Genomic DNA, 10,732 nt, shown 5'->3' on the forward strand with positions numbered 1-10,732 from the left:
TTTCAGTCTGACTGACAGAGAAACCTGTAGCTGTATCTACATGTGAGGCAGAGGCCACACAAGCAGCTTTCTATGTTTCACAGTGACTGAGATCTTCAGTGGGGGTGGACATGCTCCTGTACAGACCTCTGAGGAGAACCAAGGTGCAGTCAAAGAGTCCAGTCTGTCCTCACAGATGTGAACATGTGCTTTCATCAGGTCTGCTGTCAGCTAGCAGGCTCACATCAGAATCACTGTTCCTGAAAAACACAGTCTGTGTGACATCATCAGTCAGCTGATGGTCCCAGATCTGAATGGTTTCTGTCTCTACTGAGGAAGTCAGAGAATATCACTGAGGTGTGGATCAGGTCTGAGTGAGCTGTGGAGGGACAGCTTTAAACAGTCCACAGGTCTCACGTCCTGCTCAGTCTGCTAGCAGATACCTCGTATTGTTCCAGATGTGCTGACATCAGCAGCAGCACAGCTGTGTGATACCATGAATCTCAGTTATTGATCCAACACACAGTAAATACAAAGATCAGGATTTCTGAGAGTAATCATTATGAGTCTGAACACATGATCACTGAATGTTAGTCTCCACAATAATAAGCTAACACAAGCAAACACAGCTTTCAGCTCTTATTTTGAAACTGGCTTATTTAGAGAGCTGTGATGTGAGCGTGCCTGGCTCTGAGGCACTTGGGTCAGCCTCTGTTGTTTAGAAGTGTTACAGACTGTGAATGACACAGACCTGTCAGTTTCCATGTTTGTCTGTAACACAGCTCAGGGGCTCCATGCTGAACGCATCCATCCAGTGTTATTGATCCAGGACTGATACCAGCATTGGGATCAATACTACAACACACAATCACATGTGTCCACGTGATGTGTTTGACCAGCTTTATTCATTAATGATCAATCAGCTTATTTACTGCATCTGAGTCCAGCTTCATTTAAATGATCCAACCATGAAAATGACATCAGTCCTACAGAAGCACTTCATGCTAACAGGAAGTCATTTATTAAGGTGGAATAACACAGAGACACAACCACTCACAGCTAACCTGACCCCACTAACTGCATGTGTTTGGACTGTGGGAGGAAGCCGGAGTACCGGAGAGGACGCACACAAACACGGGAGAACATGAAGCACTGAAACAAAGATGGTGGATTTGACCTCAGGACCAGGCAGGGTTACGGGGGCCATGACCCCCCCAATAATAGATCCAGCTACACTGAAACTGTCAATTTCATTTACTTTTACTGTTTTAAAGCTATCAGGCTGCTTTGTGGCTCACTCAATACTAAACTAAGATACTTTCAGTGTGAATCATTTGCAGGAACACAGGCAGGATTTAAAGTGCAGAACTTTACAGTCTCTGTCTCAAAGTTGGTCTGAACATGCTAACAGCTCTTTGTTTTTTTCAGTTTTCACTGGTTTGATGTAATGAAAGAAATTTTAAAGAAGCAGACGATTGTTGTTATTTTAGTTCTATAGTTTCATAAATCGTGGTGTGGATCTAAGTCAACATTCAGAATAAATAAGATAATACAGCACTTTGATGGTTGCCTTTGTATTTTCCCAGCAGTGCTCAGGTTGGTTCTCGGCTACATTTACATACAGATGTTAATGTGTTCAGCAGCTGGACTCATCTGAGGAAGGAACATTGGAAAGGTGCTCAGTGCACAACTGCATCACTAATTTTATGTAAGACCCTGTGTTTTATTGTATTTATATATTTGTAACATTTGACTCAAACACTTTTGGGAAGGATGAAAATGTTTTCAGGAGGAAGTTTTTCCTTCTGTCCGACTGCAGTACACACAACACTGCGTCTCCCCCCATTATCACACTTCCTCAGGCTGCTGATGAGCGCCCCCTCGTGTCAGTGTTGATGACGTCATGCACAGTGAAACATAAACAGTGTCTGTTAATAAAAAATCATGTGTCCATTTTCATGTTTGCATCATGTTTCTGTAAAATCATCAGCTGTTTCTGAACCTTCTTCATTGTTTGACTCATTCCAACAGCTGTGAGCTGTGATGGAGTCAGAGCAGCTTCATCACTGATGTTCAGGTGAAGCTGAACTTAATAAACTGTAGAAATGATCAGGATTCAGGTTGGATGTGTAAAACACTTCTGTGTGAGGTCGCAGTGCTTCATATGTGTGTGTGGGCTGAAGCACACACGTGTGAGTCCTCAGAGGTTTCACACACATCACTGCACACACTTATAATCCTAGTTTAAGCTTGTGGATCATATCGGACACATCAGCAGCTCTTTGGAGACAAAGATTTGAGATTTAAGATGAGTCATAGTCTTTCTATCCATGGTAGCTTCCACTGCTGAGGCTCGGGAAACATGAAGAGGATAATTAAGAGCAAGCATCAGCTCTGTCTCATCTAACTACACAGTATTATGATCATGCACTTATGTCTCAAACTAAGACACAATGAGACACAATGAGTTCTGTGAGTCTTTAGATTATCAGTAAATTCTGGTGACAGTTTGACGCTCAGTGGAGCCATTTTTGGTTTGTGATGAGTGTTTTGTGAGCTTCTGTTTTGTGAATCGCTCTTTGTAATTTAGAAGATCATGCAGAAATGTGCGCGCCCTTATCTGAGAGGACACGGAGAGAGTGTCGCAGACTCGAGGTGAGGAGATAAACCTCGGAGCAGGATGGCCTGCACGTTACCCATGTGCATCTTTTCAGTGACATCAAGTGAACCCATAATAAGCATTTCTATGTCTTAGACATCATGTCCATTTCTAATGAGAGATTATTTTTAAATGAGGGAAACCTGGTCTAACAACACGCTTACAACAGAGCTAAAGGTTCACCACAGTGAGACGGTGGGACTCTGATAAGAACTGAAACACTGTGTATGAACAGCTGAGACAAAACTATATATAAACACTCATTTATTCCAGTTTAGTTTACAATGATTTTAAAGTAATGTGGAACGATTCATGTTCATGAGCTGTTACAAACACAACTATTGATTTGTCTATATATGGTCGGACTACAAGGCTCGTGTTGAGGCTCTTGGAATAATGTGTGAATTACAGCAAGAAATGATGGTTTTCCATTTTACCAAAGTGGAATAAAATCACCACAGCAAAGAAATAATGTTATTGTCTGCAGCTAAAATATATGGTGAACATGGTTTTATAATAATGTGCAAACACAACCTCACTCTGCTCTATACGAGGAGCCAACCACAGCTGTCCAGGTCTTCATCCACCACCTCCACCATCTTTGCTCATCATCATTCACTTAATTGCTGATTGGTTTAAATCAAACTCCACTACAGGTTCAACTCCATTATATAACAGCATGTTGACTTTGGATCTGGTGTGCAGTGCCACCTTAAAAGATGAGGAAACTAAGAGATTACAAAAAAAGAAGTGGAGGAGTTAAAGAGCTGCAGCAGATTAACAGTTTCTGACAGTCATGTGTTAGAAATAGGACGATTAGATGAGCTGAGGGATCCATCTACTGCTCAGTGAAGCCTCATCAGAAACAGTCTCAGTGGAAGGATGGCTCTATTGTTAAGGAAGGACACAGGCAGAAAGACTGGCGTCTGTCACACAGGAACTGGACTGAAAATCAGCTGCACATATTCATCAGTATGTGCAAACATATTATAGGTGTGGAATTCAGGACAGTACCATCAGAAGTTGATCCACTGTGCAAATGTCTGATTGGCAGTGGCTTCATTTTTCACTATGAACAAACTGCTAATGCAGCATCACAGGACGTCAGCCATGGATTGGCCTCCCCAGACCTCAACATTACTGAAACATCTTAACAGAGGATGGAAACAAAGGGAACCAACATCCAAGAAAAGAGCTGCTGCTGAAAACTTCCTCACAGAAAACACAAACAAGCTTGACTAAGAGACTCCAGGCTGTGCTGAATTATAAAGGTGGACTGACCTCCAGGGTCCTTAGTATCATATAAGCTCAGTTTGTGTCTTATATACTTTCCATTTATATAACAAAATATATAGAAAGGAGGGTGGTTTAAGATGTGTGTAGAGTTTTATTCATTATCTTTAGACAAACAAAGAAAGCACCATCCATTCGTCTCCAGTCTGTATGAAAAACAGGGGAAAGGTCAAATTAAACCTTTGAAATTCCTTTCACAATAAATCCATAAATAAACAAAATAAAACATAGAAAAGTGTTTAAACCCACTTTTCCATAAAGCTGTCAATAGGAAATGTTCCAGTAAACATGTCTGTGTTTCTGCTGTTTTCCTTTCATGCGTCCACAGCTGACAGGTAACCCTATTGGAGTCGCCATAGTGACGGGTGGCGTCTCAGCTTCAGCGTGTTGATGGGCACAGCCATGGTTACCACAGCTGGAGTTGGTGTACGGCGAGCTGTGAGAGGACAGAGATGGAGAACGCACATTTAACTCTTTAACAGGAGATACGTTACGACTAACAGACGACTGCTGTCTACATGATGTCTTTGCAGCCCTTATGCTACATGTTACACAACTTTCCTTCATGCCAACAAGACTGAGGTGCCACATAGTCGACACATACAGCTGATTATGATGCATGTTTTACTATTGCTATGTTCACATCATCTGCTTGGCTTTATCACTGAAAGCCTGGAGATCCTCTGACGTGTGCATGGCTGATGTGAAGTATGATTAGTCCTACATGACATCAACAGCAGAGGCAATGAAAGCTTTGATGTTAACAGGTTGTAGGTAAAGTCAAATGTCTACTTCTACACTTGTGTTGGGTAAAGTTCTTCTCACTGCAGCAGATTTATATCTGTGCTTTCACAGGGCGTGATGTGGAGCTCAGCGCTGAGGTGCAGGTCTCCTTGGAGACGGCATCCTGGCTGAAATATTATCATGCTTCCAAAACATTTCAGCTTTTATTATGAAAGAAACAAGACTTGAAAACGAATCCCCTTCTTCCTCTTTGTCTTTGTTCTTCAGAGGAGTGTCACCTGGACAAACTCAGGGCTGTTCTAGAGCCTTTGTTATTATTTGACTCCATAGAAATAAAACTGAATGGAATCAAACAAAAACTCCCAAACAGCTAAAACACTTTGCTTTATTCTCTTTTTTAACAAATACGTTGAAGTCCATCCACAACAACACAGCTGAGATCTCCTTTGTAATCAAGTGTTTCCATCCTTTGTACAGATCTGCATACAAAACAATCATTTACGTCCCACAGAAGTCTAGTTACACGTAACTATACAAGAACTGGTGAATGACAGAAACATGAGACACATGATCACAGGTGATAACAAAAAGAGAAAGAATTCATGTGTTAGTGATGTTTTTCAGCCCTGATGGCTCATGTTGGAGAAACAAGCTGAGGTACGTGGAAAGTTCACACACACAAGTGGGCGTGAGCGCACACACAGAGAGAAACACAACTGAAGCATCTGTTTGCTGTTTCTGCTTTCATCATCTCTGCTGCTGTGTCAGGCTGGGGTCTCTCAGTGACGTGGTTGAGGTGAAGTATGACGAGTATCCCTGATTCAGTCCATCGAGACAAAGGGCAAAGAAAGCTGTTGTTAACAAACTCTATGGTGATGTGGCATTTAGCTCTGACTCTACGCTCTGCTGAATCCTTTGAACCTGCTGATCAGTAAAGCTCTACGTGCTGCAGCAGATTGACCTCATCTGTGTTCACAGGTGTGGACCTCAGCGCTGAGGTGCAGGAGACTTTCATTCAGTTCTCCCTGCAAACAGCATCCAGCCTGGAAATACTGTCATCTTTCCCACAAATGGTGCTCTTATCTCAGAGAAGAAGTCTGATGTAAATAACTGCAATCAACAGTGATGTTCTGCACAGATCACTTTTCCATTTTGCTCTCTAGATGAGTCCCAGCTGCCTGACCTTGTGTCCAGGTGATCGTCTCACTGAGGAGCTTTTGTTCTGAAAATCTCACGTCCATCACCTGTTTCCTTTTTACTATCTCTGCTCTTTCTTTATTCACAATGCTCATAATATCACACAATTATATTCATCACCTGCATGTTTTTATCCAGCTGCTGTTAGAACCAAACAAATAAAAAGGATGAAAAGCCTAAAATCCTTTGATTTATTACATTTGAAACAAATATGAGAGCATCCCTAACAGCACAGCTGAGACCTTTGTTTTAATCAAGCCTTTGTATCGACACACTTGTAAAGATTCATATACAAAACATAATAGAATAAATCAATATAAAATACACATAATCACAAAAATGCAGCCATGTTGTGAGTTTGCATCTAAAACATGCATGTTTCCCTTTGTACAGGCAGATTTACAGCAGACAAAGCAACACGCTGATCGACTTTGACCGCTGCAAAAACAAAATACCCACCAAGTCTGAAGTCGATCAGAGGAACTGTTGACAGACTGACAGACAAACATACAGATGCTTGATTCATTAGTGCGATTAAATGTTCTTCTTTAGCAGCATCACTTCATGTGTTTGTGTTCCAGGAATAAAGGTCTGTTTAAACTGGACGTCTCCTCAGCATCACTCGTGCTGTCATGGTTTCAAAGCTGTGCAGAAAGAATCTGAGGGATGATACAGAGGTGACCAAAGTTACAAACATCCAGCTGTGCTGCAAATGTTTGCAGAGCTCCAAACTCTTTGGCTTTCTGCAGAGCAAGTATGGAAGAAGCACCTGAGCTAACTTCAGTTTAGACGATATGAGGAAAAATGCTGCTTCCCAAAGTTTCCTACAAGTATCCAGTTTATATTTAGAGAAGCGAAGGCTCTTTATCCTGACAACTACTCCCTGGTGGATCCCTGTCCTGTGACAGCAGCAAAGACTGTGTATCAGTATCATCAAAGCCACTTCAATAACCAGTGTTTAAAGCTCTCTAGCAGATGGACTTCAGTGGCAGCAGCCTCTGTCTGCTGTGTACAGAAGGTTCTCTGATGAAGCACACAGCAGATGCTGCACTACAACAGCAGCAGCAGCTCAGCTTCAGTTTGCTTCGACGCCCTTTTTGACCTGTGAAACAGCAGAAAATGAAACATTTCAACACCCGTTTGTTAGCGTGAGCTATTCTGCTGTTTTTCATCATTTCACAGGTGAAATAAAATCACATTTACTTCCTGTAGGAGTGATCGTGTCCAGCCTGACTGAGACCATGTGCTCCATCCTGCACAGGTAATAAACCTCTGACATGAAGGGCTGTCAAGTAGTTTTAGACAAATGGGGGTAAAAGAGATGTTAAAAGCTTAAAGAGAAACTACATTTTCTAAGAACTGTCTGACGTTCACCTCTCACACAGTGGATACGATTCTGCCGCTGCAGGAATAATCTTTGTGGTTATGAAACTGTCCATATGTTTGCAGAAAATGTCACATGTTCAAAGCCATCCCAGCACCTGGGGTTTGTATAAGTGCAGCTGCTGGTGGGGAGATAGTCTCACTCTTCTATATAAAGAGTCAGCAGGCAGCAGATCTTCATCTGTGATCTCCTCCATCATCACGTCTTCACTCTTCAGCAGCTATGGCTTCACTTCGTGCCCTTCTGGGAGTGGTGCTGTGCTCCTCATGGTTTCTGCTTCTGCCTCAGGCGGACTTTGATTTACAGAGTCATCCATAATATTTTTTATTTTTTATTTTACTGCCCATCTATTTTCATACAAATGTCTCCGTCTTATGGAAAAGGGGTGGAGCTTATCCAACGAGGACAGGCAGGGCCCCCCCAGACAGTTTAGCAGTCTATACAGGAGGCTGACCTTTGCAACATGTACTTCTATAATGACTTCACCATTTAGGTTATTTGGTTATGTTTCACCCTGGATTTTGTGTGATAATATTTATTTTGTCCACTGATTTAAAAACAACAAACTATATGAATATAAAACAGAGTGAACAACAAAACATCAGCTTTGGAAACTTTGATGTAAAATTCTGCAGTTGTTTTCTCAGATATAGCATAAATCAAACTAACATACATCAGTGTGTTATTAATGTGCACACACACACACACACACACACACACACACACACACACACACACACACACACACACACACACACACACGTGTTACAATAAACAGCTCTTATGCTTCTGTATGATTCTCAGTGCTTTCCATTTGCGTGTCCACAGGTTGCTGTAAGTGGTGCTTGACTGCAGTTTGCTCTCATTTCAAGTGGTTTGCTGTCACAAAGCCAACAGGAAGTCCGGCCATGGTTGAGCCAACTGAAGATGGGTTGAAGGTGGCGTCCTCGTTTCCTCTGTGAGCGCGAGAGGACAGACAAAGCAAACACCGTTTGGACAGCATTAAAATATTTACACTGATGATTAATGTTGTGTCTTTGCACCTGTAGCGATACATGTTGGAAAATGGAGACTTTAGCCACCAAGACTGACGTGCCTGGAAACTTCCCTGTGAGTACGCCCACAAAGACAGGAAACAGTTTAGCCACCGCGGTTAATCCTCCATCATCATCATCCAGTATTTTTCACATCTTTTCTTCTGCTGTTTCCCTTGTTGTCAGTCACGGGGTTTGTGACTGAAATGCGTGTGGTCGACGGGAAGCCTGACGAGTACGGCCTGAATCATTCCATCAACACCGGACGGAGTGAAACCTTTGTTGAAAACAGATTATATGGTAACGTTGCATTTAGCTTCAGTAAACTGTGAAGTTACAGCAGCAGATTTACATCACGTGGCTTCACAGGAAGTAGTCTGGACCTCAGCGCTGAGGTTCAAGCAGCTCTGCTTGCAGACGGCATCCTTCCTGAAAATGTTCTTCATCTTCCTAAAACCAGAACTTTTACATTGGTGCTGAAGTTCTATATAAAAACAGCCTGAAATACAAAGTGATGTTGTGCACTGATTACCTCACACTCTCCATGTTTCCTTCTACAGAGGAGTGTCCGCCTGAGTGTTTTGTCTGATCTGTTGTTGATCGTCTCATTGACACTGCATGCAGATCTGACACCAGGGCTGGACTGGGACAAAAAATGGTCCCGGGCATTTTGACTGGAGACCGGCCCCCCAGGTATTAAAGGAAAAACCATGAAGCCTTTGAATGAAAACAAACGCTGTTGTCACAGTGATGGACGCTGTCTTGTTGGTATACATGCATCAGTCTAATAAACTTAAACCTGCACCATCCTCCCTGTCCTGCTATTCTAAACAGGAAGTAGACTGTTGGTCGAGTTAACCTCCTGAACATCTACAACACACGGTGGAAACCTGACATTAAGACAGAGACTAGAGGTGAGACATGATCATTGCTGATTACTGATGACAGATTTAGATATGTTTTCATAAACCTTTCATTTGCCACATCAATAAACAGCACGGCAGGGCAAAATATGTTTTCTAACATGGCAACCTTTAAAAAGTGAAAGGAGACAGAAAGACAGGTGAGAAAGAATCAAACGGACTTTTTGATGCATTTTACACACAGTACTGGTGCAGAATCTAGAAAATGTGGGAAACACTGGCATCATATGCAGTACTTACTTCTGAAGAAATTATGATGGGACCCTAAAAAATGACTATGTACAATAATGGATTTCTATACATTTTACATCAGATGGAAATGTTTGTTGTAAGATTCAGATAATTATTTATTAAAAGTGAGACATTTTAAATGAGAACAAGAAAGAAAAGTATGTCTTTGTGCCCCCCTCTCCCTGTTAATGCCCTACCTGCCCCCCTGGCAACACTTTGCTAGACCCGCCCCTGCACAGTTACCAGCTGTCAGCTACACAAAAAGGATCCTGGTGTTATTTGTCTCTCAGAAACAGTTCATAACTTCAACTCATTTTTGTTTTGTCATGTTTTGTTCTTTACATTGTCTTTCTTCTATATAATTGTTAAACATTTAATAAATATGTCTACAAAAAGATTTTAAAAATCAGACATTTCACACAGACACCCAAATGATTTCTGACTGATGAAGGGGGCTGAAGGTGCCCTGCTCTTGCCCAGCTTCTGCTGCTCTCTCCCTGCTCACTGTCAGCAGCTGGCAGCCTCGGTCCTGCCTGAGACTCTTCATCTATCAGTGCCAAAGAATATGGGAAATAGCAACGCACAACATGCACATTACAAAACAAGCACATGAATCAGCATTACATTCATTAGTGAAGTGCTGACGTTCGTTCCTAAACTTTGGGCCTTAATTAACATCACTGTGAACTAATGATTGCTTTGCTTCTTAACCAGTGAAGCAGCGAGGGGCTTTCTGAGGTTCCTGCTCGTAAATGCCCAAAATGAGTCGAGTATTTCTCTGCAACTACAAACTCTGCTTTCATCAGAGGTGTAAATATTACAGCACTGTGTCAGAGTCACTGAGGCTGGAACACAGAAAAAGGAAGTAGATGTATTTATTTTTAGACTTTATTGCCTGGAACCACTTTAAAAATACGCTTTGGGTCACAATTAACTGCAGAAAACCAGGAATCCACATATGAACATTATCTGTGCAGAGATTTATGCTTCTGAAGGTAAACAGTGAAAACTTGCAGCACTAAATGCACAGATAGCCAGGCGTTTCACATTTTGGGACCATCTGCCAGTTTTCATTTCTTAGGTATTGAAGAGCAGAAATGATTGAATTTTATTTACATGCTTAAAAATGTTTGCTTTTGAATATTATTTGAAGAATTACCCACACACTCAGGCACTGTGGGCCTGTTTCCCTTTGCACAACCGAGTGTTGGAAACAGGCCTTTTCTCTTTAAACTCTGAGGGGCTGTAACTTTGGCTTCTATTGGCAGATTTGCATGATTGACCCTCT

At 41.8% G+C, this 10,732-nt stretch overlaps 2 long non-coding RNA genes across 2 annotated transcripts; both read right to left on the minus strand.

Moving 5' to 3' along the window:
- Positions 1–4,005: 4,005 nt before the first annotated feature.
- Positions 4,006–4,592, minus strand: LOC145424946 (uncharacterized). Its single transcript, XR_013905738.1, has 2 exons — positions 4,181–4,592; positions 4,006–4,077 (listed from the first exon to the last, which is right to left on the minus strand). It is a non-coding gene; the product is annotated as an uncharacterized LOC145424946 (long non-coding RNA).
- Positions 4,593–5,040: 448 nt separating this feature from the next.
- On the minus strand, positions 5,041–8,818 carry LOC113026333 (uncharacterized). The gene is made up of 2 exons (XR_013905739.1): positions 8,353–8,818; positions 5,041–8,212 (listed from the first exon to the last, which is right to left on the minus strand). It is a non-coding gene; the product is annotated as an uncharacterized LOC113026333 (long non-coding RNA).
- Positions 8,819–10,732: the final 1,914 nt, after the last annotated feature.

Source organism: Astatotilapia calliptera, chromosome 3 (assembly GCF_964374335.1).
Source record: "Astatotilapia calliptera chromosome 3, fAstCal68.1, whole genome shotgun sequence".
NCBI classification, from domain to species: domain Eukaryota; kingdom Metazoa; phylum Chordata; class Actinopteri; order Cichliformes; family Cichlidae; genus Astatotilapia; species Astatotilapia calliptera.